This window comes from Calonectris borealis, chromosome Z, assembly GCF_964195595.1.
Source record: "Calonectris borealis chromosome Z, bCalBor7.hap1.2, whole genome shotgun sequence".
Lineage (NCBI taxonomy): Eukaryota > Metazoa > Chordata > Aves > Procellariiformes > Procellariidae > Calonectris > Calonectris borealis.
In genome coordinates this window covers 47,923,212-47,950,808 of record NC_134352.1, presented here as the reverse complement: position 1 = coordinate 47,950,808, position 27,597 = coordinate 47,923,212, and positions in this window count along the sequence as shown.

The following is a 27,597-nucleotide window of genomic DNA, read 5'->3' as shown; positions in this document are numbered from 1 at the left end:
TAACCCTTCTTCGCTAGTATATTTTGATTGTTCTTGAAAACAATAGAAGATATAATCTTTGATGAAGACACTGAAATGACTAGATGTAAATTTGGTATCTCCTAATGAGATAGGATAGCTGATGAAATCTAAGAATCCAGTAAGAAAAGTTAAAATCAATCAATCAAAAATATATTTCTTGGAATTTTTAATTCTGATACTTATCTAGACAAGACACATCTACTTGTCTAACTGAAAGATTTCCCACTCTAGATGCTGATCCTGAGAACATAATTTGCTTTAAAGAGTTAAACGAAGGGTACAGTGGAACAACCATATTTGTCAAGGTTAAGTACCAAGATACTGTCTGTTGTATTCTTAAACATGGAACTACAGTCATATTACACATGTCAGAAATGGCATTGCTATTAAAAATGATTTAATGGTACGGTATTCTCAGGTCTGCTTATAATGACCTTTTTATCCATTTTTCTTCTCTCTACAAATGCTCTTTCTGAGGGGGAAAAGTGTATATCATCTGCCCCTTTGCACAGTTCTCATGTATAATACAATTACTATGATTTTCTGCACCTCAGAAGTGCAGCCATTTCCCATAACTACACAGAGAGAAAGAAAATGACTCAAATTCAAATTACTGTACAAGAGACAGACCTTACTAACATAGCTTATTACTTAAGATGACAGTGAATAACTACAGATAGCATTAGTATTTTCAATTCAGGTGGTTCTATGTTTGATTATCAACCAGCCCTAACTCATGTTCCCTTGGACACTAATGACTTCTGATCATGTGACTCAGGAGATCTGAGCAAAACTGTAATATTGGTCCCACCGAGAATTACCTACCTAGTAAGGGGAAAACAATATGCCAGGGACATATGCCATAACTGCAGCCCATGTTAACATCTTCTTATTCAGCGTAGCTTTAGCTGTTAGAGCCAAGAAGGCAAAAGAAACATAAAATCCTGCAGTATTTGGAGCTTTTCCTCTTACTCTCTTAGCAATTATTGCTAAGCAAATCTGGCATTCAGACACAAATGTTTTGCTTTGCAGAAAAATGCTGGAAAAACACTATTAAAAATGTCAGAAAAATTGTTATATCTGGCAAAAATCACAGACATTAAAAAAAAGGAAAGAAAAGCAATTCAAAGCAGATGTTTTCAATATGACTACCTGAAACCTTTTATAACAAAGTTCTCTCTCCACATCATCGATCTAAAGCTTTAATTGGCAGACAGTAAAGTCTGATGGGAAAATAATGGTCTTTTAAATACCTGGGAATGAAAAGCAAATTGAGTTAGCACAGTGTAAGAGGCAAGTAATTACATAATGTCAATCCTGTTTTATACAGTTCAGTCTTTAAACAGCACGCAAAGAAAAGACATGTCTGGGAGAAAATATGAATCTCCTTACTTCAAGTGACTCATGTGCTCTTTTCCCAATAAGAAGTTAGGGCTATTACATGTAACAGCAGGCTCTTTGCTTGAGGGTTTCTCAAACGTGGCTGCCGCTAACACTGTTAGTTTGCAACTATTTAAGATTTTCTCTCCCTCTTGTCAAATGCAAATGTCAGTCACTAGCTACGAGAATATAAGTCTTCATTGGGCAACTTCCAAAATGATCCTCTCTGCAGAAAGAATTTCTATTACCTCAGAGAAAAACCCACACAAAAAGCAGACATGAAGTTAAAGGACTGATTGAACTCTCAAGAATATATACTATGCAACTGCATATTTTCATTGACATAATACTTAATAATTTGCTGAAATGTAAGTAAATCACTGAAAACAAATAAAAAAGGGGAGTTTTAGATGGCTCATATCTCAGTTCTTCACTGAATCTGCACTTCTCAGTTTCCTGTATCTGCTGCATTTGTACCATCACTTGTCCTTATGCCACATACGTTGCTTCAGCAAGATTTCACCTAACAGACTCAACATCAGAGAAGGCATCTAGAAGAGGGGGCAAGAACTGACAGGAAGACAGAACTCAATATCTCATGTCAGCTAATTTTTCTAAGCAAGGTGGTCATTTGGTACTGTAAGGTTTCTAGGAAATATTATCTATTAGTTTAACCTTGGGTATTTTGCATTTGCAAACTTTTACCTTAGATTGTGCCAGGGGCAAGGATTACCCAGCAGCAATCACTCATGTCCATTCTATATAGGAAAGAGAAGATGATCCTGGTCCACAGTGGTATATTTACTTGAGCAAATTTTGATTATATGTGAAGACATGATCTCAGAATCCTTTGCGTAAGTAACGCACCTAAATATATTCTCAATAGGATCACAGACACTGAGCTGATAAAGAAGGAATTGAGAACAGCTATTATGATCATGATTTTCTTTTATTATAGGCCTCCTATTATAGTTACTCCTAGCAGGGTGCATGCAATTAAGTTATGGATGGTACTGGGTATCTCAAAAGATGATAACCTTTGACCACTTGGCTTCCTCCAAAAAGGGATGGATTGAATGTTTCTCCAATTCAGGTCCATGATGAATTTGAATCTTTTCTTCTGTAAAGGTGCCTACAGGCAGCTAGAGGACAATGTTTGGGTCATCTTTTGCCTTTTCTTTCTCCTCTTTCTTACTGATTTCAGAACAAATGAATTCAGCACTGTTGCTTGCTGCTCAGTCTCCTTTCCCAAAAGCCAGCTTAAGATGCCTTTCTGCTAGCCTCCCAACACTTTAACTACTCATCTTATGCTCAAATCCTACTTGCCACCTCCTTTCCTGAAAGTTCTGATGGATTTTATACAGACATATATAAGAATATATTTCCCCTGCTTTGTCTCCAATAGAAGTTGAATGCATGAGTTCTTTCTTTCAAATTATTCTTTCTTCCCTACAACCAGAATAAAAAAATGGGAGACTCTCTCAGGTGGCTTTGTTACTCCCACCTCTGACTCAATATACCATGTGCAATTCTGAAAGTGGATGGTAGGTTTTTACTGCAGGGATCAACTGGCTCCCTATTCACCACTGTGCCAATGACTCACCTGCCCTATACAATGGTCAGTCATTGCAAGTATGTTACATTGCACACTGGGATTTTTCCTGCGATTTTTTTCAAACTTTTCAAAAATTTTCACAATTGCAGTTCTTTTGTTGTTCACGACAAGTAACTGCAGTGTCACAGTTCAGCTCTTGCCATGTGGAACTGTTACAGAAAGAGTCCTTGGTGAACATTTTGAAATTAAATTTTTTGACATACAGGCCATGATCAGTTAGTAGAAAAATAACAACAGGCTATTGGAAGAGGTCAGAGTTGCAAGGCCATTAGCATCCACCCGCTGAGCTTTAGTAGTCAAAATGTGTTAAAGAGGCTAATGATATAACCCCCTGTAACAGAATTCCTTTAGACTCCAAATATAATTTGTTTTGAATTAAAACTATTAATGAAAATCATATATAAAGTGAGCAATAAAGACATAAATGTCAAACATTGTGAAAGACAATTTTCACCAATCACCTGGAAGGGAGTATCTGTTACACAGACTTAATTGAAGAGTTAACTAGGGATTTTGAAGTAACAATCATACTACATTTGCTAATTATGTTTTTGTTGACCTTAAGTACCTAAAGGGTTTCTTTTTCAAAACTAATATATTAGTCAAGCCTTTTCTTTACAGAAACTTCAAAACAATGTGAATCAATCAACTGAATACCTTTTCTAGAACAGAACTACATTTATGTGGTATTTAAGTAGTAGCTACTGACAAATTCAAGAAAAACATCAGTTGACTGATGAGTAGCTGAAACTGCCATTTAATGACTCAAGGTATTTCAGACCAGAGGTTTTGAAGTGTGTTGATGTAATATAAGACATGCATATGTTTCTTCTGATAAAGACATCTGTACTGTAGACAAACAAACATACACTAAAACCCTTCTGGAAAATCAGTATTGTTAAGCTGTGCATAACTCAAACCAAATGTCCATGTTTTTTTTTCAGCCATTGCTATTTCCTTATTCTTTCAAAGAATTCTTTGCACCTTGACATTTGCCTTAGAGACCAACCTATATAAAATACACTGAATTCTTACTATTTATTTTGTTAACATTTATTCCTGAGACTGCTTAATTTTTCATTACTTAAGTGTGCAGATGAAACAACAAATTTGCAGTGCACGATAAAGTGTTTAAAAACTTCTTGGTAATTTTAGGAGCTTCACTTTCAAAAGTGACATACATCTTTTGAAAGCCTGCAGGAGAACTACCTATCATTTCAGCGGGCACTAGTTAATGAAGTCTTGGTAGTACCAAGTAGTTTTTGGTTTGATAGAACAAACTAGTTTTGGTTTCTAGTACCAAAAAATACTTTAAAAAATATCTTAAAGAATTTGAGGAGACAAGCTTAACTCTTTTTGGAAGTTGATGACTTTTAAAACCTCAGTTTCCTGAATTACTTTTGAAAATGGCACTCAGAACTTGAAGGCTTTCATCACCTACCTGCTTGAAAACCATGCCTGTAAAGACACCTCTAAAATCCTTTCTGCTATTATATCTGTATCTCTTTATTATAGATGGAAGAGAATTGCAGTCCAAACAAACAGTAAGACTGTCTGCAGTCAGAAAGACGACTTTCCCTGGTACCTAATCAAAACTATATTGTTAGTAGTATTAATATTAGTCTTTTAGGGAAATGAACAAAATGTGATGATCTCCCCTACTCCAGGGGTTTTGTTTACTAGGTGTTTGTTTACTATAAGGAACGTGTTCTGGAGCCAGAAACAATAATTTCTCTTAAGAAAAAGATCAAATGTTTATGGAGCTGAATGCAGAATCAGCAAGGAAATCGAGATGCTGACACTCCCTTTTACCCTATAGATCAGTTAATGACCGTGGCACACTTGCAGGATAAGTATTTCTTGTTGCCTAAGGGATTTGAAGGCACATCTCTTTTGTAAATTAACTTAACATGCTCCAGCAAAGTCTAAAATGGGATTTCCCTCTCACTCAGAGCCAAACTGTCTAATTTCTGGAGCTGGAAAAGCTTTCTTCTATTCCAGGACAGGGGAATTTTACTGTATATCAGATGTTGCGTGTGCCCAAAACCACTGGCTGCAGGAGTACAATCATTTGGTTTGAGCAACCTGCATTTTACATAAGGAGAATTCACTTCAGAAGGCACAAGTAAAGACTCTAGTATTATGTATCTTAATGACCCTGTGTGCAGAGCGCCTTTATAAGCCATTCAGTGTGGGTAGAAGAGAAATCATGTGCCTGAGCCACTCCTGTCTCCACTCCCTAGCTTAGAAGGGAGAAAGTTGTGACTTGAATTCAGACAGTGCTTCTTCTTAGTTTTCAATGTTTAGCAAAAGAACCTTCTTTTGAAAAGGACATTGTTAAGTTTAACTATTTTGAGGTTAACAAAGAACCAGGTCTTTTGAGATTTAAGCAAATAAATAACTGTAAGGATTCAAATTGCCCCTGTTGTCATTAAGCAGGGGGTTAGACAAAGCTGAGGAGCCTTTGAGCTCTTTTTGACATTAGTATTCAGAAAAAAGGTAAGAGGGATAAGGTACATGCAGAGTAGAAAGATGGTAGTTGGTAAAGGGAGGACTAATTTTTATTTTAGGAATGATGTTGATGCACAAGAATAAAGATCTCACCCCAGATGTCTCCGAAGAAAATATTTTATTTAAGCTTATTTTTCTGTTTAATCCTTGTGGATTACATTTCCATTAACGTCCAGATGAAACCCTGGGTTCAGTTAACATACACTCCATTAACAGAGGCATCTTTGAGCTTCTTGATTTAGAGGTAAGCTTATCACCTGCTATAGCTCTATGTGAGCTGTATCCTTTCTTTGCTGGCCAGATGTCCATGGCTAAATTGGGAAATTTAGCATAGCTAGTAGCAACAACCCTGAGAAATCCTTCTGTGAGATGCGTGGAACAATCTTATTTGTGACTGCAAATCTATGGCAGCTCAGGTCCTGCCCAGGTCCTGCCCAGAAAGCTAACTCCATAAGTCTTTTGCTGCTATTTCTATTTATTTTTCCACAGAGCATGATTTCAGAAAGACAAGAGATTTGTGAAATATAAAGGGACAGGCAAAACATCAGAAACAGTGTAACGTTCTAAGCCATGTCCCACCTAATAGAATGTAGGAGGGTGGCTTGTCCTGGGATGCTGGGAAGATTTAGACTTGGTACTTTATATATCCATTGAAAGCACTCTGAAAAACTGCAGGAAAAAACTGCATTAAAAATTCCATCTCTGCTTTTTCAATGCTTTTTTTTTTTTTTTACAGAAGATTTTATTTCCATTTCTTCTAATTGCAGGCCCTGAAAGCTCAGCGTGGGGCCTGAGAATCAAGCAGAATCTTTCTTATTCTATAAATAAGGCAAGAAGTGTTATCTAGAAAAATAACATTTATTTCTGACTCCACTGTCTCGTGGTTAGGCTTCAGTGACATACAAAGTTCAGATTCCTTACCTGAGTGGCTATAGCTATCTGAAATTTAGCAATCAACCTGCTGATGCACAAAAACAACCAGAACGCAGTTCGCCCTCTCTCACCTGGTCTGCATCTTATAAGTGCAGAAACAGTATAAAGGATTAAAATAAATCCAATTAAATCTTCCTTTTTGACTAAAGTTACTATAAAATTTGAATGCACAAATTTCAATCAGAATGTTTCATTAGAGAGGTTCTAATGTAATGGTATTTTAAACAAACAAAAAAACTAAGAGTGAAGAATTTATTAAAATAATGAGAAATGAAAACTCAGACCACAAAAGGATGCCTCTCAAGACTTTAAAAAGTTTACCTCGCTACATACATATCTAGGTAAACTTTCTGAATCTGTGCTATTCATCTACGATGAACCTAAGGAAAGTTTTCTCCAGAATTAGCCTGCTAAGTAAATCAATATTCTATGTTAATCTTGATACAGCTAGGAAATAATTTATTTAACCACAATTTTAAAAGCGTATTTTCTGTTTCAGGAGCAAGTTGATCTTTTTAAAATGCACTGTTCTGAAGTAGCAAACTCCAGGTTAATGTCTTTGTTTTCTTAATGTACATGCCTCCCTTAATACTATGATTAACAGTGCCGAAAAGCATGGATGGTTGTTTTGATCACTAGTGGCTGATGCCAGTCACCCAGTGGGTTTTTTGCATTTTTATTGTGTTTTCTCTTTCCCTTGAGAGGAATTCCAGATCTGTTAAGTTCCTGAAGCACACATTAGGTATCAGGCCCGAGCTTCATTTAAGCAATATAACCCTGTTAACTGTTTACATAATATCACTTTGGGCAATACAACTGAAGGCTGATGTTAGCTGATCAGATATAAATGATTTGCAAGGCTGGACAGCCCTCATGGCAGGTTGGTTTTCCACTCCTGTTTCCTCTTCTCCTGTTTCTAGAGTTTCAGATCCAAGAGCTATTTTAGAGTGCTATTACATATGGGGACATAAGACAACAGGTCTATTTTAAGCTGATGACAATATTAGCACACAACTAATGTGTCAGTGTGTATATAAATTCAAATTGTTAACAACACCTCTTTTATTTGCCTAATAATTTCTCAAAACCACATTTCTGTGCTTCAAATTCTACATATCCAAAGTAGCTATTTCTTCAAAGGAATTGCTAATAAGAAGCTGTCAGCATACATGGGATTGTATGCAATTTTCATCCATCATGGAGATCCAAATACAAAACTCAGTGCTCCAAGACATAATGCTGGTTTGTGAGTGTCCAAAGTACTTCAGACCTATAAATGAATGAATGCCTTGCATTCACATCTATAAGCAGTTTATCATCGCTGACAGATATAGTATCGGCAACTCAAAAAAGGTAATTCAACTAATGTGCAATGTAGGTAACATGTAATTTAGACACATCATGCCTTGCTAGCTTGGCACACAAGAAATTTCAGCTTCTGATGTACCTTAAGTCTGTATCAAGGGGTACACCTCATGTCTCTCTGGACATCCTAAGTGTCAAATTCTCAATTAGATAAACATCAAGCATAACAAGTAATTTGTGAGTACAGAACTCATTAAAGGAACACAAGCAATGGAGGTAAAGCATGTATCATGTATGACCTGGGAACACATATTGGTCACATTGTTTGAAGCTTGTGATGTCATCCTAACACAATAACTATCCACTTTGCTGATTGAAGATCTATCAGCCTGTATGTTAGGATGAACTGAAATGACACATGTTGACAGTTTAAGGACTGTTTGCATGAGCCGAGAACAAAGGACAACTATGTTCAAAGCCATAATCTTACCTCCATATGTACCAGAACAAACTAGTAAGTATGGGTTTTTTGAACATTTTGAAATAGCCATTTAGTGCAATTTGCCATCAATATTGTTAAGGGATGAGGCAAATTTATCACCCAACATGGTACTGGATGATAAACATAAGCATCCCATGCAAAGAAATAACTACATCTCAGCTAATTCACTTTTTTTTTAAGCACAGATTGTGCCATAAGCTTGGTGGTGAGCAATGACCAAGAAAAAAATTGGAGGAAGAGCATTCTGTAAATGTTTCAGCCATTTGACTTTTTCTTAGCCAGAACAACAGAGCAAAGGGAAATAGTAATGGTAATTGCGAACAAAAATTGAATTGAGCTGAGTGGTCTGCTCAACACCAGGATGCTTAGATAAAGTGTAAATGAACAGCTTTGTCACAAGTAGTATGTGCCCGATGTTTACAATGAGTTATCTGGCATTGGACCATTATGGAAAATTGACCCTGAGGGAACAAATCTACAGAGATACTCTTCATTTATTTGAGGCAGGATTGTGTAACTGGGGTTGATGTTACACTAAGCTGGCAAGAGAAAGTTTTGGAAATATATATATTATAGATACCAACAAAAAGACAGCCAGCATGAAATCAGTTTGGTTGCAGTTTGATACAACACCAATGCTTTCTGCAGTGTCAGCTGCTTACTTGGTCCTGCATGGCTTATTACAATCTCCACGCTTAAAGATAGAGTTTAGAAATAAAAGAACTAGTGACTAATGCCAAAATTTGGTTTGAAGGGAATATATATGAAGTAATGGGCCATTCAACTTGAGTAAGATACCACAAGAGAACTTGACCATTAGTGAGTGGGTACAGCCATTTTGTCTTTCCCCCTCCAGTATTCAGAAGTAGTCTTCTTTACTTAGCTTTGCTTTTTGTTCCAAAAATGACAAAAGCAACAATGGCATTCTCCATGATAAAAACCAAACCAAACCGCACAAAAATCCCATAGTATATTTATACAGAGTAGTAACAGTAACTGCACAGATTCCAAAATATTCATCAGCAGAACCTGGCCCAAAGGGAAGTAGAGAGATTGACCTGAAAGAGCAAATAGGGGAAAAATGGTAATTAAAATCATCACTGTATAAAATCAGCTTACGGGTCAGAGATGGATTGACAGGTTTGTGTTAATGATGACCCGAACATGGGCCACGGTTTGTTGATAGGAAAAGCCTCAAGTGAGATATATTAATTTTTCATTTTCCCTATAGCTAGAAGAATGGCAATAAAAGCCTCCCTGGTGGTATTTAGGCACTCTATTTAGAAACTCTGAAAGAACCAGAAAGTTCATAGCAGCTAGACAACAGAGGAAATATGCCGAATATTTTTCTATACAAAGTTTTTGTACCACCTTTTTCAAACAACCTTTAAAAATGGTTCATAGACAGTGGATGGTTCTCCAGCATAAGCAATCTATTGCAAATTTCTTTGCAATTCTATCTAAATAATCAAATCATCATTTAGTATTGCATGATTTTTGTATCAAATCTTATTTTGAATAAAATATATATTCCATGCAAATATACCCTTATGAAAAAGAGCTTAAGTTATGCAGGTTTTGAAAAATAACCCAGTAGATGAGGAAGAAATGCTAAAAAATCCACAGTGGGGGATAAATAAGATAAAGAACAATCTTAAAAAAATTATGACCTGCAATTTGCACAAAAATGCATTAAAAATACCCTATCATTTTTAAAAGACAATATCTGTGGCCTGTGAGATTTCAGTCTAAGGAAATGAGCTGTAATTACCAAAGGTTTTCTTTAAGTGAAACAGAAAGACTCAAGAAAAGAAAAGATTTGAGAAAAGGCTCAAACAATTTATTGTAGTTTGATATAATCTACAAATATATTTATACTGCTTAGTCCAAATGACTCCTGTGAAAAATGGGTCCTTTACAGAAACTGCAAGTTGCTATTAAAATGCTATGTAGGAACAAATGCACTTATTTACATTAAATCTTAACAATAAAAATGTGTCACAACCACTTTCTCAAAGAGCTAGGGCAGACATACTTCAGTACTAAGCAAATAAAAATATGTCTTTCAGTATAGATATTGAAACATTATATTAGAATATATGTATTATATGTATTATATTAGAATATGTATTGCCAGTGCCTGATGAAATTATGGAGGATGTCATTGAAAAACACTTGAGAGACAGTCATTGGTCATAGCCAGCACGGGTTCACAAGGGGAAAGTCCTGCTTAACCAAATTAATTTCCTTTTATGACAAGATCACCCATCTAGTTGACCAAGGGAAGCCAATAGATGTGTTTGTTTTCTCATTTTAGCTTTGACACTGTCTCTCAAGTGTCCTTCTGGACAAAATGTCCAGCCCACAGCTAGACAAGTCCATAATACATTGGTTGAGGAACTGGCTGACAGGTCAGGCTCAATGAGTTACAGTAAATGGGGTTACATCAGGCTGGTGGCCAGTCACCAGTAGGGTGATTCTTCCCAAGGCTCGATTTTAGGGCCAGTGCTCTTTAATGTTTTTATAAATGATCTGGACACAGGAATTTAATGAATATTAATTAAGTTTGCCGACGATACTAAACTAGGAGGAGCTGTGGACTCTTTCAAGGGTAGAGAGGCCTTACAGAGAGATCTGGATAGACTATAGAAAGCTGGGCAACCACCAACTCTATGAAATTTAACAAGAGCAAGTGCTCGATTCTCCACCTGGGACGGGGTAATTGTGATTATACATACAAATTAGGGAATGAGAGGCTGGAGAGCAGCTCTGCAGAAAGAGATCTGGGGGTTTGGGTTGGTGGCAAGTTGAATATGAGTCAACAGTGGGCCCTGGCAACCACAAGAGTCAACCATGTCCTGAGTGTATCAAGCACAGCATAGCTAGCTGCTCAAGGGAGGTGATTGTCCTACTCTACACTGCACTGATGCGGTCCCACCTTGAGTACTGTGTGTGGTTTTGGGCACCTCAATATAAGAAGGGCATCTTAGAGTGTGTCCAGAGGAGGGTGACCAAGATGGTGAAAGGCCTCAAGGGCAAGACTTAGGAGGAGTGGCAGAGGTCACTTGGCTTGTTCAGCTTGGAGAAGAGAAGGCTCAGAGGTGACCTCATTGCAGTCTACAGCTTCCTCAAGGGGGGCAGCGGAGGGGGAGGTGCTGATCTCCTCTCTGATGAGCAGCGATAGGACATGAGGAAATGGAATGAAGCTGTGTCTGGGGAAGTTCAGGTTGAACATTAGGAAAAGGTTCTTCACTGAGAGGGTGGTTGGTTACTGGAACAGGCTTCCCAGGGAAGTGATGACAGCACCAAGCCTGTCAGAGTTCAAGGGGCATCTGGACAATCCACTTTAGTCATATGGTTTAGTTTTAGGCAGTCCTGTGAGGAGCAGGGAATTGGACGTGATGATGATATTTATGGGTCCCTTCCAAATTGAGATATTCTATGGTTCTATTTCAATATAATGGTAATGGTTACCTGTGGTGGCCTAAAAACATAGGTAAGACAAGGTTTAATGTTGAGTTGAGTATATATTTATAAATGAGAAAAGTAGTCAAACTTACAGGTACATACACTCTTCCCCAGAGACTTTAGCTTACAAGCAAAGCTTCAGATTTAAACTTCAGAGTCAAAGCTGTGCTTTTATTTATTTTTATTTTATTTTATTGTTTAATAATATTGAAAATGCATAGATATCTTTAAAAGCATATAATAAAGAAAAATCTTTTCCACTGACAAAAACATGGCTTGGGAACTTGTTCATTTCCCATGGTATTTATTCACCTGAGTGCAAAACCGAAGCGGGGATGGAAGCCAAACGCAAGTCACAAGTGAGTTTGGATGAACAACTTTATGCATTTTAAAATTTTCTTCGAAGTGCCAGAACTCCAGGGAGAGAAATACAGCAAATGTGAATGAAATGATAACAACAGTGAAATACATTCTCGATTAGCCTTATTCTTTGACAGATTTAGATAACCTTACAGGATTGTGTTGATCAAATGGTCTCTGTTAAAGTACAAAGTACCGTGTTCATTAATGTTCAGACTTTGATAATGTGTACACTGTCCCATCGCTGTAGTCACATTCAAGGTGATCTTTATGAGGTCCTTTCAGACAGCATGTAGCTGCCATTCCCCACAATGTTTTAGCAACTATAAGCACTAGGCAAGACTAAACACAAATCTTAATCACATCAAGGACTTTTTGAAAGAGTACCTTCATGTCCATCCCCAGAGGCATAGCATCCATAGAAATAACTCTAGTAATCTAGGAATTTAGAGGACTGATCTGGATAACTTTTGGTGCCTTGTCTTCACTTTCTGAGTTTCAAGCTGGGAGAAGGGACAGAAAAGTAGGGCCTGAGAGCAGGGTGATGTGCCTGCCCTGAGCACTTAGCTGGGCTTTCTCGAGGCTGTCCCCCAGCATTCCCAAACCCAAGTATACAAGCAATGGGCAGAGAAGCAGAACTCTAAGAAACATTTCACGCCTCACTGTTAGACAAAGAAATACCCACAGCGTCAAATGAAATTTATTTAACACATTCTGTTCTTTGTCTGACAGCCAGTATTAACATTCATTTAAAACAGTTTATATGAAAAAAACAAATGACAAAAAAAGTGTATCTAAACATCTAATCATACAAATACCCACATATGCATATATAAAAGAATACATATACTTTACAAAAGGCCCTCAATCCTTTGACTTAATAATAACAAGACAGCTTCCTGAGGGTAATAATGATAACCAAATTTTCTCCTGCACATGTTCTTAAGGGTGGGGAATCAGATACTTCTTCAACCTCTTCTTTTGCAGAAAAGGATAAATGGTTGATTTTTGGCCCACTGGCTGAACCAGAATATCACCAAAACCAGTTTCAACCCAAATATCTTTTTCTTTTTTTTCTCTGCAAAAAGTACAAAATGTTTTTTAACCACCAAAATACATTGTTTGACCTTATTTACTTTTGGAGTTACTTAGGAAACTCCAAAACAGAAATATTTTTTCCAGATGTGGATTGAAATTATTCCATTGCTTGACAAGCTACTGTCATGTAAAAATTGTGCTTTCCTTTCCTACATTTGTCAGTATGATTTTTTTTTTTAAATTTTTTCTCCTGACTTGCAAGTAATTTTTTTTTCTCTGCTCTACATGGCAGATCTGCCTACAGTGTTTTTCTGTTATGAACTCGGCTCTCAGCTATGTTATTCATTCACGGATAAATGTCATTCCCATATATTTTAAGTAACATTTTCTCCTTTATATTTTCTCCCAGTGAAAATAATCACTGCTTCTTCACAGGATGTAAATATTTTCTTTATAACTACAGTGTGAATCTGAAGCTGTTTTTAATCTTTGTGTCAGTGAAATTCTGCTTAGCAACCATAAAGATTTTGTTTCCCCAGTGCAGTAAATGATTACTGCCTTCAGGCTGGGTAGCAAGGGGGCATCAGTTCTAATCGTGTAAATATAAATGTCTACAAGTTGCCCATATCTTAGCTCCTTGCTTTTAAAGGAGGCCCATGTAAGAGAGCTGAAGTTTGATGGAATAATTAAAATATCTTATTAAAGAATTTCAACTGACTGGCTTAGACTGCACATAGTGGATAGACGAACCACTTGGAGAGCAAAATGTGGCCATCTTTATTGCCTACGGTCCAGCTATTTCAAGGCAGATGCACGGAAGGTGGAGGATTTGTTGTTCTGCGCAATGTTAATGATGAGCTGTCTTGCCCTCCTCTCAGCCCATAAATGCTGCCAAGTGCTGTAATAAGAAGTAATCAATAGATTTACTATTTAAGATGCTTTCCCTTGCTCCTGCTATCCTTAATCTTCTGTACACAAAAAATCTTAGTAGCATTGGCTACACTTGCCAGTGTTAATATAAAAAACTTTGCTGATGTTTAACTTTTCTCTGCAAAACCTCCCTAAAAATAGCATTGTGAAGCTCCACATGCACTTTTTCTCTCAATAATTACCATTCTAAATGCATTCAGTTTAGAAGTAAAAGGAGAGAGTTTGTTTGTCACCGATAGCTTTCTAAACTCAAATACTCTTGGGGTCCTTTCTGTATTGTACATTATCACCTGGAGTAGTGCCTTTAAAACAGGAGCTTTTAAAGCCCTGGTGACATCCTCTGTTACAGTCATGACATGTGTCCCATCCCTTCTGCCCCCCTGTCCCGTCCCATCCCTGGCATGAAATTCTCAATACTTTTGTAGGTGACATACAGAGATCAAGTATCTGTCCTTCAGTTCTCAGAATCAGCCATACAATATCTAGTTCTCATTTTTCCTGATAGCAGTTGCAGTCTTGACCTGCAGTGAAGTTTTTGGTATCACAAATATAAGCATCTATTGCATAACATGACACACTTTTAACTCAGACGGGTGAAATGTGGCTAGAACTAGGTAGGCAATTCTGCTCAAGCTGAGTCTGGAAAGCTATCAAAATGAAAGCAATTAAGAATTTTTTCTTTTTTTTTGTTAAAAATAATAGCCATGACAGCACTGGATGTTAACAAAATGCTTTGCATTTGAACAGTGACAAAAATAAACTGTGGAGTTCTGAAATTCAGCAACAGCAGTAGTAACAGAATAGTCTCTTACACATGTCCTCAGCCCTCACTAGATGATTGCTTTTTTCCAGTTTGTCCCTAGGCCTACGAAGAGTAGAGACCTCATTAAAGTTTACAATGCACAGTAGAAGACTCCAGCTTGATGGGCATGATTTTGTTTTAATTGTCAAAAACACATCACAATGAGTACTGAACCAAGCACTAAAAGATAAAAAAGACTTTTTTTTCTCTCCACTATTGAGTATTTAAAAATACAACAAGTTTGTGGACTCTACATTTCAAAGAGAGCCCATTTTTTATTTACTTGCTTCTGAAATGAGGACAAATCGCATATCTGAAGAAAAAATGTTATCTTATGCCTATCACAGAAAAACAGCTAACTAAATGTTAAAAGCAGAAGTCATTCAACTAAATAGTAGAGCACACATATTTATTTCTTGTAACCAGTTAGATGTACTGTGAAATTGTAAGATTGACATACATAGCAAAAGATTCAAGTCATGACAACTACTCATACACATATCAGTTAGAATATCAATCTCCAATGATGTAAAAGCCAAGCAGTGTGTTTGACTTCCACTTGTATTCATGTGCCCTCCCTTACAAAGAATGTGTTTGTACATATGAAAGTGTAAATACACACCAATTTGTTTGTAAACCACTCTGACCACATATTGAAATCTGGTAACCATCCAATGGTTATTTCTTAGCATAATTTTTATTTATGCCACCATGCACATAAAATTAATATGTAAAATGAAATTAGGCAGCAGGCCTGATTCTTGCTTACATGTTAGGTAGACTTCTATAGATTCATTAGATGTATATTGGCCAAGTGCTGAGTTGTTTTCATTAAAATCTTATGAAAAGGAGGCTTGTTTCTATTAGATCAAATAGAAGGGTAGTGGGATGCAAAAGGATCTTCATCTGCCTGACACCATCCTGACTTTTGGCCCCTCAGGTACATATTTCACTTTCTGAAGGACAGTTTCACATACAAAACAAAGCGTCACTGTTTATTTTAGAAATACTATAAGTTGCTATCAGGTAATACAAACAAAATAAAATCCCCAAACAACGAACCTACTTTGTTCTGAGCTGACCTAGTAACCCAACTCAAGTTAACACTTTAATAAATTAATTGCATTGGGGGCTGACCTACATACAAAGAGCCAAACAAACAAAAGTCATGCAAACAAGAAAAAGATTTAAGAAAACAGCGGGAGGAAGGGACGATAATGTTTTAGTATATCACAAGTTCTTGGTGATATTGGAAGAAGTCAAGAAACAAAACCAATCTGTAATGGAATCCATCCAATATTGCTGAATAGTATTGCTCAGTTATATTATACAGTGAAAAGATTCAAACCCTGCATTTCAGCAAAAACAGAGGACCATACAGCTCACTTTTGAACAGATCTCACCACATTTTTATTATCTCAATAAAACAATTTAAGAACAACTCGGTGACCAACACAGATAAATTTAAGAGCGGTTCAAAACACGCAGGGCTTCCTGCCATTCTGGAGAATAAGTACATCCAGACCCACTGTCTAAGATAGAGTGAACTTTGAGGATTTATAGTATTTGTACAATTAATATTTTATTGGTAATAAATTTTAATAACTCCCACAGAAACAATGTCACTGAACACTTACCAGGGGGTGGGCTCAGTCATGCCTACACTAGTAGACAAATGGGGTCAAGCTGCCATTCCAGATTTAATCACATTCGGTTTCCTCAAGTCTTAGATTCCGTTTTCATGCACCTCAAGATGCTGTTTAACTTGCTCTTTTCCAGCCGAGGAAGAAGACTCTGAATTTGAAAGGACTAGTAAGTCTGAATTAGAGAGGCATGTTTGACTAAACATCTCTTTCCTAACAGGGAGATGTACAGGAAGAAGAGGAGTCTCTGGTTTCATCTCTAGCTTTAGCGGCACTTGCAAATTCTTTTGGTAATTTTTTTGCGAAGTTTTTAGGAATGTGGTGTATCACACTTTCAAGATCTAGAGGAGGCACTGAAGCCATTGTGTTCTTCCCAATGTCAACTAAAGAAGTTCCAACAAAACTGTAGAAGAAGCAGCACCTAAAATCTCTCTATCATTCCAGCATTGATTTTGAATACAGAATAATACTTACAGTCTCTAAAGCACATGGCAGGGCTTGATAAGTGAGAGGCAAGGTCTAATCTGGCCCACCCCATAAGCCTAACACAATCATCATGCATTAAGGAGCCCAGGAGATCTGCTGTTTCACCTGCCCTCTAACAACTGTGGTGAAATCCTGCTTTGTTAACCTATTTTTTCTACAAGTCAGGACATTGCTTCAGCTTCTTCTGCCTGGAGAGGGTCTCTCACCCTAGCTTCCCTCCAGACCCCATGCTCTACTGGCCTTGAGGCTTGCAGTCTCAGTGGGGAGTGGGAAACATCCCTTTGCTTTGTTGCAGACTTGCATGGATGCAACCATGAAAAGCAAAATTTGAGTAGCTGTCATCAGCAATATTAATCAAATAAATCTATTGATGAATAAATTTAAAATGCCACCACAGCTCCCATTCACAGTGTTGTCATACCAAAGGCTTTACGGAGAAATGCAGCCTTTCTTCCACAGAAGAGTAGGTCATGTAGCTAACATGAACAGATTAAGATCCTAAAATATTTAACAGTGAAGTTGGCAATTTAAAATTCCATTTTGGAATATGGACCAAGTCTGAATCAGTGATTTTCCTCAGAGACTGGTCATAATAAAGAAACATTTCAAAAGCATTTTCAGTTAAACAAGAAATTACACTCAGATAGTTTCTCACTTCTACCTCATTATGAACAAACCTATTATCTTGAATTTGTTTCACAGTAGCTGTCTACTTATTATCAACATTTTAGCTAGAGAGAAGCAAAGCAGAGAAGGAAGAAGGATTACTTGGCTTGTACCTAGTCCTCCAACTATAGCACAGTTCCATTTTAGTTTTGGATAAGGAAAGAAAAATGCTTTATTAATGGTACTCGCACTGCTGCCTACCTAAGATCAGGTTAACTAAAGCAACTTAATCCTTCAATACAAGAGGATTTTACCCTGAGAAAAATCCTCTGTAATTCTCTTACCTCTATAAATGGCTCCAATATGCTTACCCAACAAGGAGCTTCCACCTCCTAACTATGTGTCTGCTTGCCATCACATCAACGGCTCCACCTTTTTTTACCTTCTCTCTCATTGTTACAGCTTTAGATTCACCCGAAGTCTTTTTGCTGCAATTAAAACGTTCTGCAGCATCATCCACTTTGTATTTACCTGCCGCTGTTCTAAGCAGAGGGCTAAAACAGGTTCACAATTCATGATTTAATTAAAGCTATTCTTGGACCTTTTATCTTCATGAGACAGTGATGTGGCTAGATCTGGAAAGAGAGCCAAAACAGGGGTTCAGTTCATGGCTCTGTCACTTCAATTGCTATGTCATTTTAAGTGTTAATTATCAACTAGATGTGTTTTCTTCCTTCAGGATAACTGTGAGGCTTTACTTGTATTGTGACTCTTTCATGGATGGAAGGCTCTACTGTATCCTAGGCCACACACAACTTTTCACAAGGGCTAAAGGAGAACCCTAAAGTAATCACTATATGAAAACAAAATGAAGCACCTAGGTTCCAATGCAACATGCTTGAGGATGGTAGGATGCTATGATTTAATTGTTTTCAGTACATCAATTCCACATATTTACCCCAAACAATTCCCTCAACAGAACAGAAGATATTTAAAATAGCATCATATATTTGAAATATTGTCGCAATAGGAAATAAAATACTCCTTTCTCCCCCAAAACTATTTGTTTTGCCATCATGTAGAGGGGATAGGAAACATCCTGAATAAATAAAGGTTAAATCTTAAAAAATTTACACAACTTTGTGTGAAGACAATAAAAATTTGATGTTTTAAATTAAAAAAAAAAAAAATTATACCCCCCTCTAGCTCTTACATTGCACTTTTAGAGACAGATTTTGATCTGTTGTGAACATATAAATTCCGTTCAACTCCTTTGTTTTTGATTAAGTTACTTCAGGCTCGCCAGCATAACCAAGATCAGAAGCTGATTAAGTGATTTGCTCAAATGCAATCACCAATTTAAAATAGCAGAATAGAAATTAAAGCTTTGGAGGCCCAGTCTCCTCTTACATTGGTCTTCAGCAACGGAAAATGCAGAATATCATCTGATTCGCTGATGAAGCAAAAGAATTTTCCAAGGGTTTCTGATTGAATATTTGGACCATATCGAACCATCTCATGGTCTGACAGTGTCATCATTCATGCTACATGACATGCATAACACACACACAATCTAAGTTAAAAGAACATTATTAAAGCAGCGGGTTCAAGCTCTCTAAAGTTAGGAAATACCAGAAATAATTTTTCCCTTTGGTGTGTATGCTTTATGATACAGCTGTGAATTACAAGATTCAATAATGTGTTCTCCATAGAACTCTACGTCACTTAATACATAGGATGGATGTTGTTCATTGAAAAAACCACCAGTCAATAGCTTGTTTTCTGCTAGTTGTTCAATGTTTGGCCTAGGGTCTTATCTACTGTACACACTGCACAACACTGCTCTAAAACCAGAATTCTTAATTTTCTTATAAGCCTTTTTTTAAAATGTTCATTGGTATCCAAATGCTTAAAAATATTAATATATTTATTTTTACAACATCTTAACCAGGTATGCAGATACCAATTTTAAAAAGCAGCAGCTGAGGAATAGGGAGACTAAAATCATAGAATCATAGAATCATTAAGGTTGGAAAAGACCTCTAAGATCATTGAGTCCAACCATCAACTCAACACAACCATGCCCACTACACCATGTCCCTAAGCACCTCATCTACACGTCTTTTAAATACCCCCAGGGATGGTGACTCAACCACTTCCCTGGGCAGCCTGTTCCAAGGCTTTCTTTTAGTAAAGAAATTTCTCCTAATGTCCAATCTAAACCTCCCTTGGCGCAACTTGAGGCCATTTCCTCTCATCCTATCGCTAGTTACTTGGGAGAAGAGACCAATACCCACCTCGCTACAACCTCCTTTCAGGTAGTTGTAGATAAAGGAAACAAACTTGTTCAGAACCTTTCTTAATTAGACGGTTTATCTTCTAAGATGTTGATTTGTCAGCTGTTTATGAAAACAGTTTTGATTAAATGTTTCCCAGGAAGGGTTTCTTAATTTCAAGATGTTTATTGTTTCCTGACCACCAAAATCTATAGAAAAGCTAGCTGTCAGATAAGAAAGACATTCAGCTGCAATGAGAGAGGTGACTGTTTCAAGTCTCTCACGGCTCCCAGGCGGGCAGGACAGGAACACTGGCTGGTGACAAAAAATCCCAGGCAACCAGCCACCAAGCAGTTCAGCCTTCACCACTCATCTTCATACATACAGATGAATATCTGCACACAACTGCTTACGAATGTGAGAGACCTCAAACGATTAATTCTGATGCAGAAAAAAGGAGTTTCTGAAATCCCCAGAGTTAAACCCCCAGACCTTGAAAGAACAGATGAAAAGGTTCCCCTGTCTTCCTTTGATTCAGGCAGCATCATCTTTGAGATGATCCCACATTTGAGGGCCACAATTTGAAGGGAATTATTTCAGGAAGGGTCATAAGATCATGGATCAGGACTCCCCAGATCTCAGCTCCACTCCAGCCTCGGCCAGTTCCAGGGGAAAATCCTGTTTACTCCAAGCCTGCCATAGGCCCAGTATAAACAGAAATTACTAGAAATGTAGCTCAAAAGCTCTAGAGCATCTCTACAGAGCATGTGCAAAACGTACTTCCCTTGAGGTGAATCTCCATGGTAATGAGAGGATATGTAAGTCTGAGAATCAGGCAGCTCCTATCGAACTGTCAGTGTTTCATAGAATATCTCAAGTTGGAAGGATCATTGAGTCCAACTCCCTGCTCCTCACAGCACTACCTAAAACTAAACCATATGACTAAGAGCATCGTCTAGATGCTCCTTGAACTCTGACAGGCTTGGTGCTGTGATCACTTCCCTGGGGAGCCTGTTCCAGGGACCGACCACCCTCTCAGTGAAGAACCTTTTCCTAATGTCCAATCTGAACTTCCCCATCATTCCGTGTCCTCGTGTCCTTTCGCTGATCACCAGAGAGAGGAGATCAGCACCTCCCCCTCCGCTGCCCTCCTTGAGGAAGTTGTAGACTGCGATGAGGTCACCCCTCAGCCTTCTCTTCTCCAAGCTGAACAAGCCAAGTGACCTCTGCCACTCCTCCTAAGTCTTGCCCTCGAGGCCTTTCACCATCTTGGTCACCCTCCTCTGGACACATCTAATAATTTGATGTCCTTCTTATATTGAGGTGTCCAAAACCACACACAGTACTCGAGGTGGGGCCATACCAGTGCAGTGTAGTTTGCTCCAAAATACGGTGCTAAAGGGTTTACATTTCATCGTCCTTGCCCCTAGATTTGTGTTAAAATGTCTTATGGTTTGGATGACTCGGTGTACATGACAGTCCCTGCAAAGCAAAGTCAGGACATGGTGAACTGCAGCATGGGGGCGTGAGTGTCTTGAACGGCTTTGACTTAGAAGAAAATGTCAGTGGAGAAGACTGAAATAATAAAATACTGGATTTGGTTCCAGATTTACTTTGGAACCCGCTATAAGCTGCCATAAACCATGTGTTATGCACGCTCGCTAATACAACAGGAATATGAATCTATGCTCAGAGGCAAACCAGAACAAATTTGAAGTGCTTGGTTACACAGTAATACACAGTTTAGTTCTGGTCATGGCTTCAGGTTGGACAACATGAAGTGCTTTCCGCAAACCTTCATTCTGGAAGTAGCTGAAATATTTCAGTTAAAATTTTCCAGGAACATTTATTGAGAGGGAAATCATCAGTTTTGGAGAAAACCATCAGTCCAAATTATTTAAATTTTACAAAGCTATCAGTTGAAATTGGAGTCATATGATATCAGTATGTAACACTGATTTTATACATACACATTAAGATAAAGTGTGTGTGTGTAAACCAAGAGAGATATCACATCCACTAGGAATTCAAATATTTCAAAACATTAAATTAAAATATCACTGTCAGTTAATATTGATATATTGATAGAGGACTATAAAGGACACAATTGAGTGTGAGTGACATATATAACTTGCTCAAGGATTCAGCGTGGCACCTGTCAGCAGACCTTAAAGGGGAAGTTATTATTGTTACTGATTTTCCGTAATTTAAATGGGGACCACCTCATTCATGTATTATGAAATAGATTTTTGCATGGTCTTTACTCAAAAGATATCTCACTCGCACAGACAGGTTTATGAGGTGAACAATAAGTGGAACAGAGATGAAGGCAGCCAGGGTCCAGCAGGCCCTGGGGCACATGGCGCACATCTTCCACCTCGCCCTTGTAGGTGCCGCGTAAGGAAAGCTGCTGTGTTTATTTAACTGCTCACTTGACAGAGCACAGCCTTACCAGACGCTCAGTGCTGCAGCCTTGGCCAAGCATCTGCACGTGGTTTTCCACTTAAAGGCTCCTAGTCCCCAAGGCTTCACGTGCCCTCAGCCTTCAGAGCTGCCTTAAGTGCTCTGCTGGGTGCGGCCAGCGATGCAGCCCGCCGCAGGACTAAGCATATGGGCAGCTGCCTGCTGCACCCTCCTGAGATGTGCAATACCCACCACGACTCTACGAGGGGCAGTGGTGTTAGGTCTGGTAGATCACAGAGCACATTTCCCCATGCAATACTCTGTTCAGCCATGTTGTCACCTGATGATGCAGTTTCCACTGCTCTCTATGCTCCACAGTGGTTTTATAAATCACTTCAAGAGCACTTGAGGACAAAAAAGCTGCTTGTATTTTCTCTCCTGCCATCCCCCTCTTCAGTAACACACAGCACATTTGTTCAGGGATTCATTAGCAAAGCATTCTTTAATATTAATCTAGGGAGAAAATCCTGCAGTGGTTCCTTAAGCTATTGCTCCGTTAACACTGAGAGTAACCAGTCTGCAAGCTGGAGATTGCAAAGTGCTTTGTCCTTTCTACTTTGCAAAGCAGTATAACTCATTAGCAAGCCCTTGCTAATTGAATTTGATTTAGTGTCAACACTGTCACAGTCACACAGAAGCAGACCAATAAAATCTCAATCTTGCTTGCTGTGATCATTAAGTCCAGTTGTCTAACAACAGGAGCTCTGCCTTTGTGGTGAAGGTTGTCAGATCAGACTCACAGGGGCTCTGCATTTCAGTTGCTACATGAAATAAACAAAAGTGCCAAAGCTGCCATCTAAAATATAAGATTAATGGAGAAATTCATTAGTTCAAATGACATGCATAAATGCTGCTGTTGGCTGTTTTTTGGGTTTCTGATCTCAGTTATCCTCTTCAAAACACAAAATCCCATAGACCAATAGAGATTTTAAAGAACGAGTCTGCTAGGAAAATGACTGGATTTTTTTCAGTATAAATCTCCTTTCAAACAAACAGAATAAAAATATGGAAGGAAAAGGTGGATTCAAAGTATGTCGCCGATAATTATGGATTTTTATATACCGAGTTTGCTAGTAAAGTTAGGCTATATTTATTTCTTTTTTGGGTCTTTGATCAAATCAAAAAGATAATAAACAGCAAGAAATTGTTTCAAATACTCTAACCTGGGGGCTTTCGGTAAATAATACTACTACTAGTAGCAATAAAACAAACAAAAAAGAAAACGGAACCCCTAAGAATACATATAATTTAGGTTTTGAGCATTAATGAAACCAGAAGGGAAACATTCAAAGGCTGAAGGTGTTACTCACAATTGTTAAGAACTATTCACTGGATTGACTATCCAAGCTGATTTTCCTCTTTGGCCCATCACCAGGCTAAGGAGACACACTCTTCCTTTTTAAGACCTGTGAGTATTTAATTACTTACACAAAGGGGAGCTTCTTCTCTCTCCTGAGTGGGAAATTCATGAAGCTCTGGGGTTCATGGTACCCCATCATATCGTTTTATTTTACTGTTTTATACACAGGCATACACAGGCACAAACCTACCCCTCACCAAAGTGTGGGGGGTTCTCCACTCGAACTTAGCAGCAGTGTGCTTGAATCTCTATCTCACAGATCACAGGAAACTGCCATAAATAGTGGAATACTGGATAACCGGGGAGCAGTAGTCCTGCAGGGGGGTCCTTATTGACATCAGTCAATACTGAGAATGTATTTTAAATCTCCTCTGGAATCTCACCCGAAAACTAAGAAAAAAAATAAAAGGAAATACTGAGATCTGATGATTGGTAGTTATCCAGTGATCACTCTCTGTTGATCATTCTCCTTGTCATTTTCCACAGCTAAGCTCCCACATTACAGGAGTTCAGTCATTAATCCACAAGTATACACCATGAAATTTGTATTACAGAATTTCACCCCATTTCTATTCCTGTTCTTATGGCCATCTGTACAGTTTTCCCTATAGCAGATCCAAAATCTTCTCCAGATTAATAAAGCCTCCCAATTTTGTGATGTCAGTACATCCCTAATAATCATGCCATGGTTATTAATGGAAATATTAAATAAGATCAGCACAAAAATTGATGCCTGAGGAGCTCCACTAGAAAAATTATTCTGTTCAGTCCATTACTGTATATCCCTATCAGCAATATATCATTAACTTTCTCTTATGTTGAATCCTAAAAGCCTGAGATGAAATAAAGAAAACTTCATATTCCAGATTAACCCAGCTTTTTCAGTCATAACTGCCTGCTTATTCCCTTCTTGTGTTTGGAATGATGCTTATCAAACACTTAAAATTAATTTAATAAATCCCAAATGATCTCAGGGAAATGTTTGTATCACAAGGGAACATTTTCAAAGGTTATAGAGAGCTTTCCATGAAGACGTGGAGGCAGACCAGGCATGACAGGTCTCCCCACAGCTGCACTCTAGCACGCACGGGTGTGTACCTGGCCTTGACCTGAGCTCTCGGCAAGCTCTAACCCAGCACTGTCCTATGCAGTGCAGACATATCCTAGGTGTCTTTACACTATGGAAGGGCAACTGGCTGATCATATACACTGCAGGCGCAAAATTTTTGGAAGTTTCCTTTCTAAAATCACGCTGTTCATTGGTGTCACACACTATATAATTTTGAATTATATATCATTTCCTCTGGCAAATTACAGCCTCACATTTTCAAAAGCTTTTGTCTTAACAACAGTATTGTAAACTATTGAGGAAGAACATTTTGATAGTTAGAGGGCAGTCCATTCAAAAGCTGCACTGCACAGGTGTGCCTAAAAATACTTACTGTTGGCCCAAAATAGTATATATCCATACCCCACCTTGCAGAAAAATAAAGCAAAACAACACCTGAGGATCTGCATGTTTTTCTGTCTTGCAACTCAAAATCAATGGGGTTAGCCCACTTTTTTTTTCATTTGTTGGTGCTAAAATGTTATTGTGTATCCTATTTACCGCAGAAAAAAAAAATCCTAGGAACTCACTAGTCTTCTTCAGTTTAAGACATGTGCTCTGATGATCTTGAAATCTGTCCCTTCCAGATGGGCTTTGAGTTGAACGAGTACAATGACTTGCCTGTTGGACAGTTCGCTGTCTGGTCCAGAAGATTCTGAATTTCCTTCTTCCCTGCCAGGCTGGAAATGATTCATCTTTGATAAGGGGCAATACTGTTCTGTTTACAGATTATTTTCACCCAGGCCGGCCGTTTCCCTCCTCCTTTTGTGAAAGCTACTGATCCTTACTCTGTGTCTATGAGACCGTCCTTCCCTATCAGGGTTTTCACAACAAATTGCTGCCTTTTCTTGCAGAGACTTGCAAGAGACTGACAACCAGCTCTCTCCTTGTTACCTTTTCCCTGTGATCCACCCTGAGTCCACAAAAGTGAACTTATATCAAAGGTCAGAATAATGGGATCAATCACTTGCTGACTTTTGTCCCTATCCTATCCTGTGCTCAGAGGGACTCAAGATGCTTCTGAATTTTTTAGTCTTTTCCTTATCAAAATCTCTGGGTGGGAGAAGAACTCAGAAACCTGTTTAAGCATTTGCTCCCCAAATTGTGTGTGGGCTGTTGCCTCACTTCATTCTGCCACCGTCTAGACTATTCTGTGAAAAAATCTAGTCCTTATGTAAAAGAAACAGACCAGACGACGTCTCAGTTGTCTAGTATGTATTTTTAAACTCTGCAACTTTGTGTCATTCCAGTTAGCAACAAGCAAATGAAGTATAAAAAGATGTCCATTTTTAAGCTGCTGAAATCCAACTGCTTACATAAGACATGACTAATTACACAGAGGAAACCAAACTTCCACAATATAGTTTTTCTGGTTGAAGTTCTACATCACTCTCACCATCATCTGGCCAGAGGACCTAATTGCCAATTGCCTGATTCTGTTGGCAATGCAGGGATGCAAAGAGTTAGGTTAAGATTGACAAAGTAACTTTTGGAAACAAGGCTGCTGTTTATCCTTATTTTGGTCTGATGATTTCTGATGTTTCTAAGATTTTTAAATCTGACAGGATTATTTTTACATTAGAGGATTATGGCTGTTTGTATGGCACTATAATTTTAAAGTAGAAAGTACTTCGTATTACATTTACAGATGAAAATTGTACACAGCCTGGATTTTTCCATTAGAAAAGGCTTCAAAAAAAGTGTGAGAGAAAATAAACTTCCTTTTCTTCTGTTCTTTCTAACCACGCATACACTGATATTCTTTAAAAGGCCAGAAGGGAGACAGGTAGCAAGCTAAGTTTTCACCACTTGTAGAAGAATGAAGATGATGAAAAGACTCTAATGGAACTATTTAATATACCTCTCTTGGTCTGAAAAGATTTTGCATTACATGGTCACTGCACCAGAACAGCAGAAAACTCATAAGTAAAGAAGATAAGGCATTTACACCCCCATTTTGGTTATAGTCTCAATAAGACTCTGGTATTTCAACATGTCTGACAAAAACTCAAGACAAAGTCAGAAGTGCAATTACTCACAATGAGATCTTGATCCTTAAAACTGCAAGGGATATTTCTAAGATAATTACTATAAAGCCATATGCAATTTTAGTAAATGAAACAACAGTTCTTAACAAAGAGTAAGTAGTTTCAGGCCTGTGATATATTGGTCATGGTATTAATATTCAAGAATGTGTTAATGAACTGTACTGTATAGTCAATATATCATACAAATAATCGAAGACGTATTTTTGTATCCAAAGCTAAGGATCAGATAGCACCATGGAAAACACTTAGGCCTAGAGTTACTCACCTAATAGTGCAGAAATTTCAAGAGAATTGCAACATGAAGTTTTACATGGTTGCATACCAAGTTGCATATTTTTAATTGCTGTGGTCATTCTTCAAATTTTGCATGTCAACAAATTTGGCATTGTCATAGGGAACGTTATATTAAAAATATTCCTGAAACTGTTTATATTGTGAACTGCTCACAACATAGTTCACAAGTAGCTACCATTTTGGTCCAGTATGACAAACCCTTCACACAGCTGAAAGCTGTGGTATATAGCTTGTGAGGTTTGAAGGAAGGATATAGTGAAAAGAGCCTGGAATGACAGATTGAATTAGAGGAATGCCTGCTCAGATTGAAAAATTCCCAAAAACGTAAATAAAAACATATGGCTTCATCTCCCTAGATTTGGCAAAGCATCCTATAAATGTATCTGTTCTACAGAGGGGAACAGAAAATGAAAAACATGTACAAAATCTTGAAACTGTCATTTGAACT